We start from the raw sequence: 24,156 nt of genomic DNA, 5'->3' as shown, positions 1-24,156 counted from the left end.
ATTTTTCCATAACAAGAGGAGGAACAAGTTGGCGTTCCAATCGGTGGATATACGTCACCATGTATAGTTCTGACTTAGTTTGAAAGTTCGCAGTCTTTAGAAATGCCCACGCTATCCGTTATTAATTACAACATAGGCTCTATAGCGCATCGCAAAACAAAACAAAAATATTAGACGTGCTGGACATTGTGTTAAGGAGACAAATTCACATTTTACTAGCAACAGTACATGCGAGCCCTTCTATTAGGCGATACAGCCTTCTCTTTGGACGCCAAAGTGCGTCATTATATTAAACAAACCCCCCCCCCCAAAAAAAAAAAAACGATATAGGCTACTCTAATTAACGAGTTTGTTCCCGTTCAGTTTATATATATATTTTTTCCTTCTTCAATGCAGCTGCTAAAGAAATAAGCTAAAGCCGACAGAAAAGTCCCTGTTGACTGCGACCTCCATAAATATGTTACAAGCTTTTCAAGGTGAACAAGTTGCCTGTCTAGCGTATTCAAAAGAGGTCGGTCTTTTTTGTTTTTTAACTAGCGCGTTTTTGATGGGCATTCTTTTACAGCCACAGTGAGACACAAACGCTTGCAGCAATCACTGAAGGAGTGGGTGAGAGAAAGAGAGTCAAGCGAGCTAATGAGCAGTATGCGCTCCATCGCTCCGCAGAGAAAGGCTGTGAAGTGTAGCATGCAATTCGCTGTCGGAGGTCTCGTCATCATACCAAAAACAAAAATGCTTCTAAATCGGGCTGACTAAACCCCTATAAGACACGACACAAAACACACTCAGAAACACACAAAAATTGTTTAACATTTGATCCATCAATTGAGACTTGATATGATAGGCAGCAGACAATTAAATCCCACCTCCAGTTATAACAACAAGGTTATCCTTGTTATTTATTATTGGGGTAAATATCAAGTGGTCTACATTAAACTTAAACCTTTTCCAAATCAAAACGCCGAAAAGACCAATTGAACATCACGTGAAAGAGTATACAGTTTGGAACAATGCGATTTTAATTTAAAGTCTTTACATTTTAAGCTATAAAAATGGAGTATCTGTGTAAACGTCAGCTAATTAGGCTACTTATGAACAATAACTGGTCTTAACCTTTATTTTAAACATCATACGTAGTGCTTTGCTGTTGGAATATTATCATTAGTGAATCAAGTTGTCATTTGTAAAGACATGTCACAAAGCTACATGGCTGTATACAGAAAGCCTATATATATGAATGTACGTATATAAAAGTATATCTGTATACAATTTGTTTACAGGAAAGTGTTTAACTGAAAATGGACAGCTTCGTCCCAAAGTGTATAAGAGATGCCTAATTCCATCGTAATAATACAAATGAAACTTTTGGGCTTATATAAGATTCGAAATGGACGATGAGTTTAAAAAAATTGTCGGAAAGCTTGAAAAGAAATAATTTGTTGTTGTTAGCCTGGGCCGAGGAGATTATAGATTTTTCAGTCAGATTATTAATTTTTACATCTTTAAATTGACGGTGGAGTTGCTCTTTAATCAATATGATATAGCCTACTATATAGCTCATCCCATTCAATATCAATTCTAACAAAATTACTGATGTGTTAGCAAAGGTGATAGCATAACCATGTTGCCGTATAGCTTATTAGCTTTAAATTTTACATCGTTGAACATTGTAAAAATTAAATCTTTTTTTTTTTTCAGCAGGCGACTGTTTTTTTGTATTTTTGAACTTATCACGGTCTCCCGATAGCGTTAACAAGCAGGCTATACGTGACTTTCAGGACGAATTTATTGTCTATACGGAAAGTCGTTGAAATTGTTTTAAATATGAAGGTGCTGGTAGGCCAGCCTTACCTGTGGAACAGCAAGCAAGCAGTTCGTATTAATTATAGACCCAAAAGAACCTTTTCCATAATGGTTTATCTTAATAAGAGTTTACGACGACACGACATTTTGCTGCAAATTCGAAATTCCAGTTTTGGTTGTGCGTATTATGATTCACCGTGTGATCGTTTTTGTGTTTTATGTTCCAAAGTGATGTTTGAGCGATTGCGAAATCTGGATCAGTTGACAGTTCTCGGGAGATATGTAGGCTACTTGAACTACGGCAATACCACTCAATTATAAGAATGGCTATAAATTATATAGGCCTAGCGCAAATTACCAACTAAAACATTGTTGTTCTAGAGAGGACAGACGGAATCGAGCGTCTAGCCGCTTAGTCATCATTCGCTATTTCGAAACAAGTCTATATAAACTATAGACTACAGGTTTTACTAAATGAAAACTTTCCGTTGTATACGTCTGGCATTTGGTGTTTTATTTTTATAATATACCAAGCGTTTATGTATAGTGGGGGACAAAACTCACATATCCAGCTAAGTAACGTACCGTAATCTATTCATTTTCTCAGAATTTAGTTTTTATACACAGTATACAGAACAAAAAAAAACCCCATGAATGCGAAATTCCACTGAATTTTAAATTGGCGTAACCGCGATGGAAATTAACGGTTTAAAAATGCGCAATGTAAATTCTATTTATAGAAACATACATAAACAGTTGGCATATCTGGTCAATAACTTTGGCCTAGGATATCGTACTATTGATTGCGTCGACTTTTTTGGTTTTTTTTTCTTTTTTTCTTGTTTTTGCTCCGTCAGACCCTTGGCTTTTGCCGACAAGGCCGACGAAACCACACGATGTTTCAGATCAAAAGGGTTTTCTTTTTATTTTTTTTATCCTTCTTCGATTTCCCCGCTTTGGCCACAATCTCATCGAAGGCATCATGCTTGTGAATGTGTGTGTGCTTTGCATATGAGCGCTGCTGACTCCAATACTGTGGGTATCTATACGGAATTCGGAGCCGTATATATACTACCTTCCCGAAAGATATTAAAATCCAATCCAGTGGTGCGTTACCACCTCTTGTCCTACACATCTTCGACGTCCACTATCAAATCTTTTGAACTATCTCTGCATTCGTCGTTTTTTCCCCCTCATCCTTTAGCCTATATCGCTGGTACATTTTATTTGATTGAACTTTGGAGGCACGTATTATGGTCGAGGCTTTATTCTCGTGAAACTGGCCCTATGTGTATTTGACTTACCTATAACTAATAAATAATAATCTTAACTAATTATTGTCAAAATAAGAAATAGGGAATTGTTGCTGTTAAAACTTTTTTCTTTTCGACTGAACCAGATTTTTGAATGTATTCAACTCTAAGCAAAAGTCGATGTAATCCTACCTATAATTTACTTATAGCTATACGTTGTGCAAAGCTCAACGAGTGTGTATTCAAATCTACATTTCTTTTGTTGTCGGCACATTGCTCTGCATGTAGCCATTTATTCGTTCGACGGAATACAGGACGTGATTTGAAAACTCCAAATCAACAAAGTGTTAATACGGGTGTTAATAATAACTTACAACAAACTAGTCCTTTAACGGGCATTATTCAAAATAAAGAGCATAACATTTAAAAGGCTATTCGTATATATAGACCTACAGTATATACATTTATCGTTGGACACCGCCTGACATCAAGGATCACCCTCCGCCCCTCTTTCCTTTTAAATGCTTTAAATAAACAGCAAAAGGCTCAAGTCTGAGAGCTGCTGCTGGTGGCTGGCTACGAGTTTGGTTCTTATCGTTGGGAACCACCATCACCACCCCCTTCTTTTTTCTCCCCTCTTTTTCCTCTTTTCTATTTCCCTAGTGGGCTTCGATCCCTTTTTCTCTTCTTTTTCGATGGCCTTCTCCCTACCCCACCCTCAACCTCCTCCGCTCAGCCACCGCTGTGTGTGAGAGGAGGAAAAGGGAGGAAGAGGATGTCGGAGTCGACCAATTGAATTCGTTTCCCCGGTCGTGGTGCCTTGACCAATCGCGTGCAGCCCGTCCGTTTCTTTCTTTTTCATATGTGTGTGTATGTTGTTTTTTTTTTTTTCTTCTTTTCTGGATGGTTTGAGCGTTTTTCAACATGGCCGACTCGTCTCCAAGTTCGAAGGCCTATCCTAACAAATCCCTGTAGAATAAGAGTAAAGAAAGTATTGCTAGTAAACATTTTTTTTTTTCAACATCCTTTAAAACGGATGTGCTTGTTCTATAAAATATGGAACGGACGTCTTGCATGACAAGGGTTCCAGCATCTTTAAATTTCATTCTCAAGCATTGAAAAAGCACTAGTTCAGAATTAAAAAATAAATTCGAATTCTTTACCACTATGTTTCTTAAAATAACAGCTAATAACAATTTACTAATTTATTGCAGCTAACGACGTGACACTTTGCTGTGTAAATTTGCGTTTCAGTAAAGCGCCAGCACAATTAACAAAAGGAAAAGAGAAAAAAAAAACATGTCGGCAAGAGGCATTATGCCATTCAAAGAACATACATGCAAAGAAAGTCTAATTTTTCTCCACTTTTTTTTTTGTCCTGAAGGGAAATTTGTGATGAGGTGACAAAATGATGATGTAGGGTCCAAAATGGTGTTGGTCGTTGACACGTTCTTATTGATCACCGAAAGAGTGCAAGACCTTTTTTGCATGAGGCGCCTAAAGTCCGAAATCATCAAAGCTTCGTAATCGAGTCGGGGTATCAGAGAGCCACTCAGCAGCTGCGTATCCTTCTTTTCACCCTCCATACATATACGGCGACCATCAAACATGCCCACTACATCAATCAGACTCGAAGCACGAACTCGAGTGAACAAGAAGTGGACGACATATACATTTATATATGTACGTATATTTATATATATATAGAATTCGATCTTTCCTTTTTAATTTGATGCATGTTCTAAACGATAAATACGATAGCCCCTGACTGATGTACATATACAGTATAAGAATAGCGGTGGGAAGGGGGGGGGCAGGAGGAAAAGAGATCCCCGATTGGGCATTTCTAAGTTGTTGGAATGATGCAAGCAACAAAAAAAGGAGGACGCTATACTAGAGGCTCAGAGGAAAAAAAGAAGAAGAAAGAAAAAAAAAGGATTGTTATTGGATTTGGAGAGGCTGCAATGGCGTCGGCGTCGGGAGTTCGTATATAGAGTTGGAGAAAAAAAAGGAGTGGGGGGGAAGGATAGTGAGGGGTCCCGATGCAACTATATGCAAAGGAAAAAGAAAAGGGTGAGGACGGAAAAAGGATGGAAGGGATATAAAAAAGAAAAAGAAAGAAAGGAGAAAGAAGAGTAGTTTGTGCGATGGACACGGGGAGGAGGAGGAGTGTGTCGCTGCTTCGAGTCGATGGAGACAATACAAGTTCGGCGGGAGGATGTTAGATATTGGGTGGACTGATAGAGGAGGAGAAACGCGGAACCAGCATAGTGGCGGTGCTATATGCGATATATAGACTGCTGCTGTGGGAGAAAGAAAGAGACTGGGAGAGAAAGAAAGAGAGAGAGAGAGAGAAAAAAGAGAGGCCTCACGCAAATTGTCCACCTCCTTGGTTCCCTCTCTCTCTCTCTCTTTAAACGAAAAATAAAACACGAAAAAGAAGAGGATGAAGGAATAAAAAGGAGAAAGAATTAGGGAAAAGAAGCGAAGAGGAGAAGGAGGGAATTGAACAACACACGAACACGATGCAAGGAAGCAAAACGGGATTGAGGAAGGAGGCTAGAGGAGGGCGGGGAGGGGTATACAAAAAAAAAGAGGGATGGAAGACGAATAAAAGAAGAGAAGACGAGAGTAGTTTTTTTATTTTTTTTTATTTTTATTTTTTTTTTCGTTCTCCCGAGCCTGCTGCTCTGGTTGGGCGATGGTCGCCAGGAGACGCTGAAAATCAATAGCGTGAAGGCTATACGTCCACCTCTTTCTCTCTTTACATTTTTTTTTTTTTTTTTATTTAATACAGTTTTCTCTCGATCCTTCTTTTTTTTCACTCCGCCCCTTTCCAACTCTCTACTTTTCGCCTTCCATCTAAAAAAAAAAAAAAAAAAAGAAAATCTTTGCCCTCTGTATTCGTGTGTGTCACTGTACGCGATTTAATGCCGAATAGAAGAATAGCCAAATTGACTGGGGCGTGCGGCTGAGATGCGAGCCGGCAGTGCCAAAAAGACGTGGCGATGTACAGAAAATCCGGATGGAGGAGAGAGACAAAAGAACTTGAACGCAGACTTTTCAAAAGATCAATACGCTGGTCAACCGACTACCCACTACGAATTTTCCTCCCTCCCCCCCTCTTCTCTTTTTTTAGATTTATTTATTTTTTCTTTTTTCTTTAATTTCCTTAAATTTTTTATATCTGCAACTTCAGCATCAGCTCACGCGCCCCGGTGCCCTCGCCAAATACAATGAAACACTCTTCTGCACAAAAATTAAAGCGCAATCACAGCCAAGTTTTCCACAAAGTCCGCTATTTATACAAATGAAAAGAGGCTTTCATTTTCAAATGAAGAACGACACTTGAAGCGGTCAACGAAAAGCCAAACATTTCCACTAAGGCCCTGATGGTGGGCGTCTCGAGACGCGAACAACTTTAGAGGTGATGTAATCAGCCGACTGTATTCGTAACTCAATGAATATCTAATTATAAGAATGAGGATACACACATACATATATGTTGCGCGTGCAATGTAAAAAATAATAAAAAGAAATACCCTCGACTTTAAGCTATATAGTTTCTCAAAGCTATAAGCGTGCCGAGTAAAAGTTTTGATTAAAAAAAACATATATATATTTCTGCCTGAAATGAGTCTTCAAATTAGTGGTAGTTCCCTCAACATATTTTTTCGGCCGTAATTTTTTGGTTTTCGCAACTGAATTCGCTGTAGCCTATATTTGTTTAAAGTGAATTTTCGCTGGGAGAATCCGTTTGCATGTAAAGTCTAATCGAATCAACTTGGAAGTGATCGAATTACTCGGCACAGAACCTCCCTTCTATATTCAAAAAGCAACAAAACAAAAAACAAACAACAAAAACGAAGAAATATAAAAATACACAAAGAATGACTTGATTGATTTAATGAGAGAGAAAAAAAAGAAAAAGAAAAAAGGGGAAGAATGAAACTAGCTAACCTATTGCAGCGTGACTCAACTAACGGATTGAATTACACAGTTAGCGAGAAAAGAAAGCGAATGCCTCCTACAGGAGATATAATTAGCTGCTGTTTTTCTTTTTGTTCCTTAGACACAAAGACGGCTTGACATGTTGCTATTGAATTGGTAAAAGGTCTCCAATTCAATGTCCGTTGACATGTATACACACAAGGCACATATATAGTAGACGCATGTGTGTCAGGTAGGGCTGTATAGACGTGTATATTTTGCAACCTATTTCTAGGTTACTTTCATTCTTTTTTTTCTTTTTTTTTTGTCCTTAAAGAGTTAAGGCTATACACCTATATTTGTTTTTAAAAAAGACGAAAGAAATGCCCTGGAGAATGTTTTCACAGTTATTGACTGTATATATACTCATCCGGCAGTGGAGGACTAGACGTGAGGCATATATAACAAGTGGTGAAAAGCGGGCCCGTCTGATGGACGAAGGTTATATAGAGCACTTCATTTAATGAGTTGCTAGCCTTCCGAATCGAATACTCTCCCGGAAGGGTCTCTTATAATTTTTTTTTTGTTTTTATTTTTTCTTTCCTCCCTTAGACTGAGTTATACGTAGATTAGCTACGTTTATCCAACTCTGCGCAACAGAAGCAGAATCTTACGAAAGCTATATTATATAGACTACATGCCGTTTATTATTAAAACTTTATAAAATATTAGAAATTGGCTGTTCGTTATTTAAACCAAATTATTTCTCACTATGGTAATTGGCTTGTGTTTTATTTAAAGCACATAGTAGTCCTGATTTTCGGCTTCCACAAAAAAATTTAGCAATATGCAAAAACAGGTGAAAGGATAGCTGGGTTCTTGCTTTAACTTTCACGAATTCCAACCGGCAGCAGTATAAGCGAGTACAAGGAAGTATCACATTAGCAGGGACAGTGTTTTAGATGGTTGATATCATCTTCATCAAATAGCCGATATAGGCTGAATACAATCAGTTAACATTTGACAATCAACCAATTATAAAACAAGTTTCAACTATGACCATATATACAATGAGTAACTTGACTACAACCTTAATAAAACCTTAACACACTTGTTGCAGATTAGGTATTTACATAACAGTACATGCATTTTCTTTTTTTATAAACCTACGTGAATAAGGAAAAGGTACGAAACAAAAGTAGTCTATGTATCCAGAAAGTGGTGCATATACGCTTAATATTATTATAAAAACAACGTATAATCGTATTCATATTTTGATGAATAAGGCCATCTTAGAATCCCTGCACTATCAGGACGACGATTCCTGATATGATTTCCGTTGTCCCTGTGCAGAAATTATATGATACCAACAATTTTGTTATTGATGTCAAGTTTTTTTGTTTTTTTCTTCCGGAAAAATGTCAGGTAGCCTACATAGAAATGATCTAAACGAAAAGAGTATGACACCATACACCAAAATTGCAGTGCCTAATCCTTACTGTAAACGCTACATAGACGACTAATCGAAAGAACCACGATGGCATTAAAAACGCATCCATTCAAACGCATTTTGATTTGGTTGGAACATTAGCCAGCAATACAATATCTAAAATGTAATAACGTCCGATTATTGAACGTGCCTCTAATAATGTAGCTCCAATATTTCTATAGAAGTTTGCTCAAACAATGAAATGTTGAGGCGCGTTGTTATATGCAGTTCACAAATTGACAAATTCCTTTGTTATAGTTCATTACATGATTAAACGGACAACCGTTGAAGTACCGTTGTTCGTAAATGTGGATGGATTATCCAATGTTTACACCGTAATTGTGTTCTACAGCATAGGCTAGGTCTATAATAAGAGAAATCAATAGTTTTATTTTGGACCGCGCGTGTAAATGCTTCGTTTCTATGGGATTGTTGGACGCGTAGGCCGTGTAACTTGAAATCGAAACAGATGGAAGAGAACGTGGACCGGATGCTTGGTTTCGGCAGCAGCTTTTCCCCTCTTCTTTGAGCTGGGATTTCAATCAAATTCCCCGTATTTAATTTCAACGCAGCAGGCTCAGCATGTTGCAGCAGTTCGCCGTTAAGTTTCAGCCCCTCGCTTCGTTTGGGTTCCGCTCTCTTCTATACCTTTCGCTCAACGTCAACTCGAAACTTGTACAATCTAATGGCACTAGCTCCTGTTATTCCATCCGTCAGCCGTGTCTCAGAATATGTTTATGTGCTGTATATATACACTAGGCCTATATACCTCCAACATTCTTTGGCGGCAGAAGAAATTTCAGCGACAACCAGGTAGACGCCGTCTAATGATCACGAAACTGCTATTGCGATGGCATTGCGGTAGCCTACGCTCTTCAAAGTTGGGACGCTTTGATTAATCTGCTCGTCTCACTGCAAGGAAAGTATATTCTGAAACTATTTCTGTCCGCTTTTTGAATTTCTGTTCGTTTTCTGGGTCTCATGTCCTATCACGACATCAAATCCTGAGAGTGATATCGGTAAGGTAATTTACCGCTAGATGACTCTGTTGGACGTATGCCTTTTAGTGCACACCAATCCGCGCTTTTGCCACCCGACCACAAACCAAAATCAAATTTAATTTACTTGAAAAGCAAATTGAAATTTGAATTGGAAGTTGGCAACACGGACAAGGGGTGATCTTTTCGTGTTCTCACGCCCGTAGGAGAACGAAAATGAAGTGAAGTGAAGTGAAGCAATCCATTTTTGTTACGATTTCAGTTATCGGGCGTATACGCGTGGCTGTGATTGCATGCAGCACATACAGCGGGCTGATGAGAAAGGATTGGCAGAGGTGAGTTGTGTGCACTGCCGAGTGGGTTTCATCGATTGTACGTAGTCGACGGAGTAGACGGCCTCTACCATGATATTCATGAATCGTCTATAATCTCGTGCTCGTCTGTGAATGGAGGCAAATTCAATCGCTTGAGAAATTGAAATCGGCAATCCCTTTGCAGTAAAAGTGAAGAAGAAAGTCCTCCAGATCAATTCCAATACTCGCTCGGTCAAAATCGAATTTTTTTCTCTTATATACTGTAGGTGGTGAACAAGACGCCGATGGTATGGGCTAAGCTTCGATGGGGAAAAAGGGGGGAACCGGTGATTGAAAAAGTTGGGCACAAACATCCACCTGCCCAAATACAATCTCCTCTCAGACAATATTAAAAAAAAAAAAAAAAGAAAAAAAAAGTACACTAGATGTAACAAACCTTTCTCATCCTACTTTTTGCATAAACCAATTGATATTTAAGGGATGGTAAACACCGACGAGAAACGTCAGTATTTGCTTTCGAAAACGACGCACCAGTATATAATTGCGTGCGAATGTTTATGAGCTTGAGCAGAGCGTTGGTTGTATATTTCTACAATATAACTGTTGAATTATAGCTGCACTTGCCGTGTAAAAGAACGCGCTTGTTATTGCGTGCATTTGCGTTGTCATTACATCGAACGGGAATGTGATCCATTTCCAAACACGATTCAAAAAATCGAATTAGCAAAATATTTAAAAAAAAGCAAAGCGATTAGATACGTTTTGATCCAGGTATTAAGAAAGGGGTAGCTGGCATTTTCATTAGCGTAACCTGCGTTTTCTTTAACGCCTCCCTTTCCTCCCTCCCTTTTTATTGTAATTGCGGCGTTCCGCTGAAGAGGGGGATCATTGCCACGTCGTTGGATGTGGTCTTAATTGTCTCCCGTGCTTTCTACCACGTTTCTTAAACAAAACGATCCTTCTTCGGCCATTGTTGCTCCTTATTCTTGAGCCGCCATTTTTAGAACCGTGCATATAATTTACAGGCCTTCATGGTCCTTTGAGGGCCAGTCGTTTCGAAGGCACCTATACTGTACATCCTTTTTTTTCTTCTTTGTTTAAATTCACTTTTTTTTTCAAATTCTTATTTTCTTTCAAGTTTCTTTTGCTGTGTGCATGTATAAGTGCATACTCTGCCTCCCTTTTCTCTAGTAAATAATAGCCACTTGAATGACGACACGTTATAAGAAGTTCCGCTTGGGGCTAGGCAAAGAGTCACTCAACTCCAATCTCTCGAGCGACACCCATTACACAAGTACATGGTGGCCATTTTCGTCCATCTCCTCATTAGGCCTATTATGACGCATACCTCGAGACCCTTGTTTGTGGCCGTCAGCTTAACCAACAGCTCCTTGCGTGCAATGCCATTTATCCCATGATCACTGCTTCAAGATGAACACGTTTTATTTTTAAATCCATGGTATAAAAAAATCAGCAATAACATCGGAATAGATCAGTTTAAAATTTGAGATGGAGGAATCATTTGAAGGGATGTAAAAAGGATAGCGGAGGGAGCGACGATGGAGGGGATGAAATGCAAAGACTATTTCCTTATCTCTTTTTTTTTTTCATTTTTTTTTTTAGTTTGTTATTTTATTTATTTTTGTTTTTTTTTGTCGCCCGCTTTTGTGTATGAAGTTGGGGTGACCGAATACTCGTTTCATTTCATGACATTGTGGGGGGTCCACAGTCAACCATCAACTTCTATCCCCACTTGAATGCCGTTGAATGATGTACGACTTTTCCGGTTATTTTTTTTTTACACCCTTTTCTGTCATGAATGTGCATATAGACTGGCCTTTCCAAGTTGCTCAGTCAGCCTGAACCCTTGCTATTTACACTACATTTTTCTTTCCCCCTATGGCGGACAGTGTGTGTATATCATGAGGTTACGTATTTTATAACTATTTACACATCACAATAATGAAATAATTGGGCTCGAGTTCACACAAACCTAACTAACTTCACCAATCATTTCTTTTTTTTTTTTTGTTTATAAAAATGCACAGAAAAAAAAAATCCCAAACAATCTGAAACATATAAAATGCCAAGAGACTTACGAAAAAATGATTACGGAGGAAAAAGTTTTAAATTTCCCAAATTTGGTTGCTAACAGGTTAAACTAACAAATCAAAGCGTTTGTTTGTTGAAATCGTGTAGGCCTGTACAGGAAACAGTGCACGGCGTAGTCGACCTATTGAACTGCCTCAGAAGAATGACGTTGCTTTTTATCATTGGGCCGATTGTCAACCAGCTGGAACCCCACGAACTTCATTTCTCTGTGAATTTTCTAAGAATAGAGGGGGTTCGTCCTATTGATGATTGGGACCATCAAACCTCAGCATTGACGCAAAAAAAAATCAATGGGAACTTTATCTATGTATACACATAAAAAAATCCAAACAGGGCAGGACAGGGCATATATAGACAAAAAAAATAATTCAAAGGGTTCAAATTTTATATGTGTGCTCTCTTTTTTTATATAAAAAAAATAGGGGGGAGACGTATCCCTTTCGTATAGACTCACCGGTTCAGAAGCAGATGCGTCTGTGTTTGCACTCCTCTATTTCTACCCTATAGATTTTCATTTTCCCAGTTAAAAAAACAAACAAACTTCGATCTAAACTGGACTTGAAAAAAAAAAAAAAAATGTTTTGAGTAACCTACCCACTGCCAATTTTCCTTCCCTTTTCATTGGAGAGAGAATAGAAAAATTAGATAGTGTGGGAAGAGAGTCAGTCTATGACTGTGTATCCTGTGTTGGTTTGGCGATCGTGTAGGCCTACAGTCGATGGCAAATTCTTTCTATTCAGTGCCCTGACATCAAATGGTGACTGTGCATGTTTCATCGTTGCTGCCTTTAATTCATATTTATTTACTCTTTATCGTCGATGCTAGCAAACCGATGGTATATAAAGTAAGTCTTTTATATCGTTATTGATGAATTATTATCTTGCAGTTTAGCTGATCAACTTCTCTCACGCAGCCATTAGTGGCGCACAGCAACGTAAAACACATAACTAACGCTGATTCAACGGCTTGTAGCCGTCGGTGTGTTGTAAACATTCTGTGATATGCGCCATTGACCAACGTATCGCTCACGACGTGATTCACCTTTTATTCCTACGGGATAACAGGATATTCAAAATAAAAAGGAATTTGGGTATTAGGTTAGAGTGTATCGTTGGGACGGCTAGCCTAAATATTGAGCTCACAGATGAGAATTATTTAATCGCAATGCATTTCCTTCTAATCGGATAGTAGCTCCGCGTTCTACCCAACCCTTTATCATATTATTTTTACATATTTTTTAAAACGGTATAGAATGGCTGAACAAGTGAACATTGGCATTCCGTTCGAAATGGAGAACTTGTGCTTTTATTGCTTTTTGTTGGTTGGACTTTGCGACGGATCGCTGCCCTGACGCCGACGATCGGATGTTCATGACAACTTTTGAGTCACAGGCCAAAATAAAACTCCGCCCCCTTTCACTCGACCGACTTAGTCTCCCCCACCCTTCTTTTTTTTCTTCTTCTTCTTCTTCTTCTCTTCTTCTTCCTCTTCTTCTTCTTCTTCTTTTTTCCCTTTTCTACAACTTTTAAGAGCGCAGGCCTAACACACACATAGTGTAGACACAAGAGTGCATGGCCAGCAAACACAGAGAAGAACTGTTCAATTCCAAATATTGATCGGTAGGAAAAACCGTCAGCCGAGGGTCTATAGAGCCGGCTCTCATTTATATGCATATAGACACACTCTTTTGGCCTGGTGCCCACCCACACTGGTTTATAGGCCGGACAACGGTCGGCTGGCCCTCTCCCTTAACACACATATACCACGCCCTCGTCTCTCTTCTTTGCCTCCTTTTAAAAATGGCCGCGGTCCTTTAACCTGCCTCGATTTCTCTTCCGAGCCGTCCTCCTTCTTTTCTTGTATTTTTCCTTCTGGCGCTGAGGCCTATACAGCCGGAACATACTGCTCTATACTATATAGCACAGTCATGTATATCTATCCATCTAGCTAACCGTCATCTATCGACGCAGTCGGCCATTTTGAAATGTGTTTTTCCCCTGTTCGACTGCCGTGAATAATATGGAGGTGCGGCTAGAGTCGACGATGGGCAAGAAAGAATAGCAGATACGGGCAAACAAAAAACAAAACAAACAAATAAAATCGTTCAATATTCATTCAAAGCTGAACGTATCCACGCACGTTGTATATATCGCGGCGTATACAGACAGTACAGACATCAACATCGGCAGCCAGCATTAGCGCGATGGCAAAGTTTTTACCTACACTCTTAATGATCGGCGTAGGATGGCACTTTGTCTCACCGACAACTTTTGTGAATGAATGAAACACTTGGCAATCCTTTGGGATTTTTGTTATCATAACTTATAGTCTCTCTCTCTTTTTTTTTTAAGTCTATTCTTATAGCCTTGGTGGTGAATGGCCTCGAAAAAAAAAAAAAATCGATCAGAATTCGATCTTTGAAAATGGCCAGAAAATTCAACACAGAACGTATCTCGCGCCCTTTATACGACACTCCACTCCTCATATTTCCGTAACCCTAAAAAAAAAAAAAAAATGACATTGTAAGACTCGGGATCTATCCGGCGCACGCTAAAAATCGTTTTAGCCTACTTCGCGCCAGTGTCGTGCCGAAAAGAAAAGCCAAGAAATGGACGAGAATTACGGTTCGAGATTGGCGTTAGTTGAGGTATATACACGTTGGAATTGAACGTCACATAAGAAAACGGGGAAGGGAGGGATAAATAAAGATGGCTAAAGAAGGAAAAAAAAAACAAGTAGCAAATGTCCGCTTTCGGAGAAAAATAGTGAAACGCGAGAATGTACAAGTAGAAAACAGTGGCAGGTTTTGGTCCAAGTGCACTTGACATATAGCATATAGTCGTGAGTTTTTCTCTCTTTTTTCTATCTTTACTCTCGTAGCGCACAGCACTAGACATTAGATTGAAGGGCCCCAACAGGGGAGACAGGAAGAGAAAGAAGCTTTTTGCCAGCCATCGTATGCAGAAGGAGCTGAAGAGTGCCGCCGTAAAAGACAGGGAATTGGAGCGAGAGCGAGGCCCGAAAAGAGGGGCACAATGGGCAAGTGTATCACTCGACTGTTAAATGACACGAGAACACATCATCGCTTTCGGCTAGAAAAACAAAAACGGATCCATCATTTTTAACGCCCAGCGAGCAATACAAAATTCAATCGCAATCAATCAAAAAGAAGCAAATTTCGTTGTTATTTATTTTGAAAAATGCTGCAGTCTTTTTCTTTCAAAGAGCTATCCTTAAGAACAATTTACGCCCAAACGCCATTAGCAAAAAAAAAAAAAAACTGTCCAAGAATGTCATCTGCTCTTCTCTTTGTCAGACATAACTTACACACGCCGATGTCTATTTGACATAAACGCATGTAGCACGGCAGTTACGCGCGTACCGCAAGACATAAAACCGACATTCTGCCCCCCCCCGTTCTTTTCAACAGAGAAATCCAGATCCTGCGGACCGCGTCTTATTCTTTTGCTTTTCCCTTTACTTTATGTACGGCGTAGAATGAGATTGAGCTCGTTTTAAATCTGCAGGAAGAGGAGTGAGTATAAATATAGAGCCAAAGCCGCTCGCGCATAAAGAGTGGACGTGCCTGTTCAATCGTTGCATGGCTTTAAAAGACTGAATTCGCCTTTTCTTTATGTGCTCCTTTTTTCTACCCTCCGCCTTTTTTTCTTGTTATTATTATTATTTTTCTTTCCAAGAATAAAAAAGAAAAAACGGGAGGCTAAAGGGTGTCCCGATTCTGTGCTTCTTCGTGCTTTTAATACAACATAAGGCTACATCCTTTTTTTTTTTTTTACTTCCCCTTTTTCTTTATTTTAATGTGCGGGTGTGCTTCGACTGCCTCGTCCACGCAAGCAGCAACCGATCGATTCTGGTCTTTTTGATGCTGTAAAATATGTTGAGGCTGCCAACGGTCGGCGTGACTCTAAAGGCCGGCTGCAGCGCAGCCAGGAATGGCAGTAAATAAGGATGATGGCGAGTGTCCATTAAATTTTCGAAACCCGTTTCTCATTTGGGAAAGTGAAAAAATGAAAATTGGAAAAGCCGATAAAACGAATGCCAGTTTCATAACGTTTTCTTTGTGCATGCAAGAAAGCAAACAAAAAAAGCGGATATTTAAGCGTTCCCGCTACCAGGAAGCGGGACTAATTCGAAGAAGACTGTTTAGTGGGCGTATAAGTAGGCATGAAGCATGATGTTGTGAGAAAGAGAGCGAGAAGCACTGATTGGCAACTGTCGACATCTTTCCGCACTGAAAAAAGGATAAGCGTGTCATAACTCATAAGCGATTGGAAATCAACTGATGAAACCTGACACCCTATAATGGTGTTTCTGTAGGTCTCAGTTTTAGCTTGTCTTCCTTTTTATCTCATCTTCTTGACACACGCGATCGCTTTGAAAAGGTGAAAAACTGAAATCAAAATCAAATAAAAACCGGAAGGAAGAAGAGAGAGAGAGAAAAAAAATAAAAAAAACTAACTCAGGTATATAGAAATCCAATTAGCGTTCGCTTATATAGCTGATGCGGATATAAGCTGCTGTTGACTGCATCAATAATGTTCTCGCAGGTTGCAAAGTTGACAAAGCCAACTGTATCTGCATTTCTTTTTTGGCAGTTTCCGTCTCCATAGACGATCACGGCCAGTCGGGGCCCGCCTGTTTCCTTATATATGTACTCTTTAGCAGCCATTCCACGCGCCAAACTACGAACCTTGTGTCGCACACTTCTTTTTTTTCGCCGACTTTATTCTACGCGCCATCACCTCGTCTAAATCCCCTCGGTCGTAGTCGGCATCGTTGCGCTTCTCTCCGATCTCCTTGGGTCGCGCTTTGCCGTCGCGACTCTTCCCTACTGCACAACCTTATACAACTCAACATAAACATTTTATATAAAGCGCGTTAAGAAAGAAAAAAAAAGGAAAAAAAAAAAAAAAGAAAAAAAGAGAGAGATGTATTTTGTAGTGCATGAATGTTTTTCAAGGGCTTTTGCCAATAAGCGGGCGTCAACATGATGCTCAGACGCGTTACAAATGCCAACTTTGGGATTGCTACTATGATAATAGGCTCGGCTGGTGAGAAGCTTCTTATAACGCAGGAATCGCAAAATGGGCACTTTAATGACGTGACTAATAAAAATAATAAATGTAGTAGACGCTACAGTTTAGCAGAATATCCGAATCACCATTCTAGAAATGTAGATTTCATTTATTATTTGTTTAATTAGCACAATGTTCCGGCAACATTGGTGGGGAAAAAAGAAGCAATGACTTGATTATGGCAATGAGAGGTGTAGAAAACTGTGCAAATACATTGAAGCAAAGTTAGGCTTTATAATATAGCTGCGCTCTATTCCCACGCCTCCAACCTTGCCGTTTAAGACCAAGAATTAACATGCACGGTGTTACGCAAGAGGCAAAATATTCATGTGGAATACCACCGTTGCTCATTATTCATTGTTTGTTTTGGTCCGACTCTCTTGTCTAGCCATTATTTCACAATCAAGCTTCAGTACATTTTTTCCCCTTCCCTCGTCCATTTTTCAGTTTTATCGATTGATTAATGTCTATTCACATTCACGACGACTTTAAGGGCAATGACGGACAGAGGGATAACAGAGCGGGAGGAGGGATCATTTAAGCTTTTTATATAAGAGAGGGTTGAAAGGGTAGGAGGTGACGAGGATGGGAAGCCATGGAACTATTTTTCTTCTATTCGGCACTGGCTATAAGTCTTTCAGCAAAAGACCTTTTTTTCTTTTTTATTTCCCCTTTATTTTCACATATCCGACCGGCCATTGGTGCAGCGTGCATGGCCGCTTCCTCCCCCGCTTTGACTATACAGCCTATGTGGACGCCATACACAGGGGGGGAAAGAAAAAAGTCTTCTCACCCCCGCACACCCTTTTTTTCCCTCCTCCCACCCGAACTTTGCATCCCATCCATTTCATCCACCCCAAACACATTTGGCAGGCCCTCCTCTGACATATTGGTTCCGTCTATGCCCTTCCTTTTTAAATGTTCTTTACTCGGCCTGATTCCGTTGCCGTGGATACAGCCTCTTCCGTCTATATATCCACCTTATACTTTTCTACTTTCCTATACTCTATATGGATTCTCGTCCCCAACGAATACGCGTACGGCCCAATAGCTTCAGCTGGATTTGCTTCTCTCTTTTTTTTCTCGTTTATTTCCTTTTTCCCTCGGGTTTCATCTCTATTTGATTTGATAAGAAAAGAAAATATATAAATTTAGATTTTCTTCAAATTCGTTTTGATTAAACACTCCCCTCTCGCGAGCACTTTTAAGGCGAGGGGAATACGTAAAAGATATTATAGATTTCTATTATATTCTTCGACTGAGTAATAAAAAAATGTATGGCAATATGTAAAAGGAAAAATTGAGTTTATGGTTGTTCTGCTGGTTGTTGTTGTTGTTGTTGCGTAAGTGGAGGAATACAAAAGGAAGTGCATCATCCTAGTGGCATAATATCACGGGGTTTGCGTCGCATTATGACACACACACAAAAAACTTCAAATATTAGACTCTCTTAAAATTGCGGGGGGGCTGAAAAATGGTGGGGAAGAGACTGGCTAGTATAAGTGTGGCGTATACACAAAATGCAAAGGCACGTCCGATCACTTTTGCACAGAGTTTTCAGCGTATGAAATATCTAAAAAAAGAAAGAAATAAACTAGACGAAAAAAGAATAAGGCAACTGTCACCGACATGATCCGATTCGCTTCTGCCTCCACGACGACATAATCTTCTTTTCAGCAAAGAGAAAAAGAAGAAGAAAAAAAAAAGACACCCCAACTACAAAACAAATATATGAAACGAAGGGAAATAACGAAAAAAACCTATGCATCACATCGGAAAATTAGAATCAGTAGCCTATAGTCGATGAAGTTATTGATGCGCTTTCCCAATACAAATTGGTGAGAAAAACTAGCAAATAATGCCGGTCGAACATAATGACGAGACGCAAATTTATCCTCATTTCTTCGTATAGTATAAGGTCTATATTAAAACCATGGGATGAAGCATCTCGTCAGAGTCAGACGCAAAGTTTCATTTCAACCTTGAAACTCGGTAAACCAGCACATCGAAATACCATTGCTGTTTGTCATCATTATAGAGAGATACATGTGACAGACGAACCAATAGGAAACGTCTTTATCAAAGGTTATAATGGAGAAAGAAAAAAAAATGAACCGCTGTGGTATAAGGCTCTAAGGTTTTTGTGATTGTTTCCTTCAACGAATTTATTCATCGCCGTTACCACGGCAACGCAGAGGGAAAATTGGCTTTTATAGTGCAACCAACAGATTCGAACGTGGTCCCGTGTTATTCTTCGATTGGTTGTTATCTTTGTATGTGCAGCACGGCAACGCGGATGAATACTCCGGCGGTTATAGGTCGTGCCGACGATTCGATCCCGCCAGATCTGCCTAATTGGCCATGATTATACACATCCTCTTCTTACACAGACCAGACGTTTGGGCCTTTTGTCGACGCAAAGAAAATAGGGCAATTTGAAACTCGCTCGGCTTTGTATACGTCATTAATGTAATCCTATTCACTGGTTACATACTCAATGGCGCGAGTCTTTCACACAAAAAAAAACTAGCGCTACATCACCAGTGGTTTTGTCAGTTGTGGTCTTCTTGGCAACGGCCGGCCCAACCAAACTTGGCAACCCCTCTCGATGGACCATCTCTTTCTGCTTATCCGGCACCGTATATTGTCTTCATTTCAAAAATCGCGCATCAACACAAAATAGCAACATACAATGCTTTTTCACTCTCAGCAGCTGCATATGCAGCGACACGCAATGTTACAAACTAATCCGCGTCAGGCTGTTGAGGATGTTGCGGCGGGGCAATCCGCGAAAGCCGCGCATTCGACGCTGTAGTTTCATGAATTATTCGCTGCCGCGATGGACTAACAGTTTTAGCGTACAAATAATGACTAACGGCCGCACGCACTCCAACTATTTCCCCTCATTTATCAGCGTTTTGCTGTGGTTTTTAAAAATTATTATTGTTAACAACGACGGACGGTATACGAGAGCACTCACTTAATAAGGGACGTGCCAAACCTTTTGATTGCACCGGTCCTCCCATGTTTTTTTAGTCAGTTCTTTTGAATGTCTATATGCAAAATCTCGCATTTCATCGACACAATTTGGTGAATAGCTTTCGTGTGCAGTCGTTGATTTGCTGGCATTCATCGAAACACCAAGACGCCATCGTTGATTACTTTGAAAAGAAGTACCACTAATAAACTTCAGTTGGTGCGGTCCAATTTTGTAAAGACGCATATCACCTACACTGTTTTTTTGTTTTTTTCAATGTCCCTCCTGCTTAAAAAGAAAACCGAAATATCTAATGGCTTTCGTACTACTTCCATCACATAATTCTATTTTATATTTTCGTTAGTAATTTTTTGTTTTGTCTACCGGCGTGGAAGGGTATAAGTTTTTAGTGTGAGTGTGGAATTGGTTATCCAAGAAACGAAAGGAAAAGAAACGCTGTGGGCGTCAAGGATATGGCGATCAATAATTCAGCCGGCCAAAAGACCCCCCCACACACACACATACACTCCATGTGGCCTTTTTTTTTTCCTATTTTCCTGAGGCCATGTCAGAATTTGACTCCAACACCAGTGCAGACTATAAAGAGTTGGCTTTGCGAAGACCAACTCCCTAATTAAATGCAAGAATGCGAAAAAGGGGGGAAAATATTAGCGGATGCTGTCAATAATGTCTTTACGCCTTAAGTTAACTACGTTTCATTTTGTTTTTAAGGAAAAGGAAAAAAAAAAAAAAGAAGAAAAAAAAAAATGGTCGGAGCGCAAGTGGAGTGGACAATATCTGAGTCGTGCACGCATGCGCTTTTTTATGCAATATTTTTTCCCCCAATAGATTTTTTTCTTAGACAGAGCCAGTATGGCGCAGCTTGCAACGCCTCCCTTTCCCCCACACAATCACACGCAGGGACAAGGAAAAAGTCGGGCGGGATTGACCCCAAAATTTGTTTTATTCCATGCTTTCCGTTATGTCTTGCTGTACACATGTAAAACGCATATAACAAGTATAGCGCACTCACAATTCATATGTTGCATTGGTCGATAAATTATTCGACGCCGTAACCCTCTCTGTTATCTACCCCAAGCTAAGATTCTTTTTTTTCTTCAAAAATATGCTGGTTTATTGCATTTACAGCAGCGTGAAACATCATTTGAAAAATCGAATGCAAAGTACAAAAGCACCACTATTTTTGCCTCGATCTCATTTATAATCTTACGCGTCACTCATTTAATTAAGTACACCTGTGTGATATTTTAAAAAAATTGGGCAACACCACAACCTGTGGATCCGTAAAGCACGTGCAATTATAAATGCAAGTGTCGAATGACGTTACACATTTGCCAACGAGCCAACCTAATTAAGCTTTGATAGTTGGACTAAGTGAATATTTGCCTTTGCATCTTAATGACATTTGTCACGGGATAGAAACAAAGTTCGTCTAACATGAAAATGAGCGGAATCGCTAATCGACACATTACGATCTCACGTCATAACAGTGACAGACGTCAAATAAATAGAGTCAGTGAATAAAAACCAAAAGAAAAAGGGCAACTGAGACAATTGTCTTACCATTGGAATGGCGGAAAGGGGGGCCATCGGTGATTGCGGATGTTGGTTGGCCCAAAACGAGGTTTTTTTACGAGTTCACCAGGTTTGGAGGAGAAGACACTTTAGTGCGCATGGCAGGCTAGCAGACTATGAAGAACATGACGACGAGCAAAGGCCAACGACGTGATACAAGCGCACAAGAACACAGAACATAGCGCGAGACACAAGGAAAAACAGCCAAGTCGCTTGGAAATGATGCGGCTGCCGCTCACTCATTAGACTCACTGCCGAGTCGTCAGGACGCATCGTCAAGGCTTCCTCTCTTCATCAGAGTCTACAACCCTTTTGATGTACGACCGGAGCTCGACAAACGCCATCACACAAACGCCTCCCCACAAGGTGGTCTGCGCTCATTGTACACTAGACAGACGTTGCCTGTACGAGCTTCTCACCGTTGGTTTACATGCATAACTCTCTAATGTTACTTGCATTTTTACAGGGGACAGGAGGGATGGGTGGTATAGCAAATGTAGGAAGGAAAAGGGAGGAGAGTTGAGTGTACCGGAATGGGTTTAATGCCTTGACGGGCACAGCCCAACCACCGATTGCATACGCCTCTCCCTAGCCTTCATTCTCATGTCTACCTCTTTTTCTCTCTGTTGCATCCTCCATGGATGTATGATAGATCGAGCAATTTCTACTCACACATAGCTATATGAAATATAAAAAGAGAAAATTTAAAAAAAATTGTTTGCATGAGAATGGATCTTGTTTAATGAAACTCGAACCCTCTGCCGCGCTGTTTGATGCTGCTGGTTGTATTTTTTGATGAAATCAAAACGCTTTCAAAAATGTAAAAAAAAAAAGAGGGGAGAATTTTTTTTCCCCCCTTTCTCTCTGTGTATTATCGAAGGAAGAAGAAGAAAAATGTATGAGAACACTAGAGGGTCCCCCATATGCATGTAACCCTTTTTAACAAAAATCTTCCCCCCTGTCCTTACCGTTGACTAAATATACAAGACCGGTAGAAGATCCCTATGCCTGGGCGTCCATATACTTCCTCACTAGGCCTACTATGAAAGAAGAAGAGGAAAAAAATAAATAATAATAATAATAAATAAAAGAAAAAAAAAAAAAAAGAATGAGGGTGAGCATCTTTGTGTGCGATGTGTTTCGTCATCATGAAAAGAGAGGGTTACACAAGCCTATGTGTATGCTGCTGTTTTGGTGTATAGACCCAGGTTGATCGAAGAAGAAAAGGTAAGCACAAAAAAAGAAAGAAAAAAAAAATACTGTGGGAGAATGTTGGCCTCCCCTATGTCTGTCTCTCACCCTCTCATCCTTCTGTTCGTTTTGTGCTGTGTGTATATAGTTGAATTAACGGCACCCCATACAACGTACAATATAGACGCAAGGAAATCTACCCACGACCGCCAAAAGCGGAAACGATCATCCATAATTGAAATTGACAGATAAAAATGGCCTCGCCGGTCTGATGCGATGAAGCACCGCTTTTTTAAAACTATCTAAGATCTACAATGTTGATTGAACGAGTTCCTGTCCCGCTCTTTTATCACCGAAACAATCTCGAACTAATTGCAACAGAAAGACAAAACAAACCGTTTGGTTGTATTCATTCAACAGTGTTCCGTTGACAACGTCTTCACGCAGATGTTGAACAAATAAATGGAAATTAGGTCTCGTGTAATTCAAGGATCTCTTCACAGCGGTGCCGGTATTAATCACAGCGTATTACGGAAACGCCAGGGAAGTTGTTGTGAGCCCCTTAATGACGCGAAAAAGGACTGAACAGCGCCCAAGAATGGACAGGAAGTAATGAATAGAAACGATGAATAGAACGCCGAGTGTTAATTCTCCTAGTCTGTTGGCAGCTTTTCCACAAATGGAAACTCAAGAGTGGGGGGGAAAAAAAATAAAGAAGACGCATCATCATCATTTGAACAAAAAAAAAAAAAAAAAACGAAAAAAACGAAAAATGATTCGGCTGAGGGTACTTTGCTGATGGGTGGGAACAAAAGATTGCAAGGCCGATCCGTATAGGGCTACTTAATAGACAACTACCCTGATGGGTAATTCGACCCGAATCAAAACTGCCATTGATGAACTCGTCTGTGCTCTTCATCCTCTATATGATGCATATGTCTACGTATATGTGTTGGAAGGATAAAGAATCGCAGCGTGTTACCAACCTCTTGACATTCACACGTGTTCCGAATGGACCCCGGAACTGCCTATTTTGTGTGTGTGTGTGTTCCATCCTCCCTTTTCATCCGTTATGGCCATCTCTTGTATATAATACCCCCACGACTAGTGGATATGACACGTCCAAGCACATATACTAGTGCATATCACGCAGTAGATCACTAGGCCTATGTTTAAGTGATGCCAAGTGGAATTGATGAACTGTCTGTCTGAACTGCATCTTTTATAAAACGACAGTGAAAAGCGGCAAGTTCCATTGTCCGATTCTATTTTTCTGACGTTCTTCCAACCACTAAAACTTTTAAGTATCTTGTAAAAAAGAAAAATCCTAAAACAGATGGGAAACACACGGCCGTCTAGTACAATGGCGATGGCCTTAATCTAAATTTTCCTTTGTA

General features: G+C 39.9%; 2 long non-coding RNA genes across 2 annotated transcripts; one reads left to right on the top strand and one right to left on the bottom strand.

Moving 5' to 3' along the window:
- Positions 1-3,948: 3,948 nt before the first annotated feature.
- Positions 3,949-21,688, bottom strand: LOC116936739. Its single transcript, XR_004401804.2, has 2 exons — positions 21,557-21,688; positions 3,949-4,025 (listed from the first exon to the last, which is right to left on the bottom strand). It is a non-coding gene; the product is annotated as an uncharacterized LOC116936739 (long non-coding RNA).
- A 141-nt stretch (positions 21,689-21,829) lies between these two features.
- On the top strand, positions 21,830-22,288 carry LOC123469611. The gene is made up of 2 exons (XR_006642858.1): positions 21,830-21,972; positions 22,035-22,288. It is a non-coding gene; the product is annotated as an uncharacterized LOC123469611 (long non-coding RNA).
- Positions 22,289-24,156: the final 1,868 nt, after the last annotated feature.

The sequence above is a fragment of the Daphnia magna genome, linkage group LG2 (assembly GCF_020631705.1).
Source record: "Daphnia magna isolate NIES linkage group LG2, ASM2063170v1.1, whole genome shotgun sequence".
Classification (NCBI taxonomy): Eukaryota; Metazoa; Arthropoda; class Branchiopoda; order Diplostraca; family Daphniidae; genus Daphnia; species Daphnia magna.
This window is presented reverse-complemented; position numbering and strand designations above follow the sequence as displayed.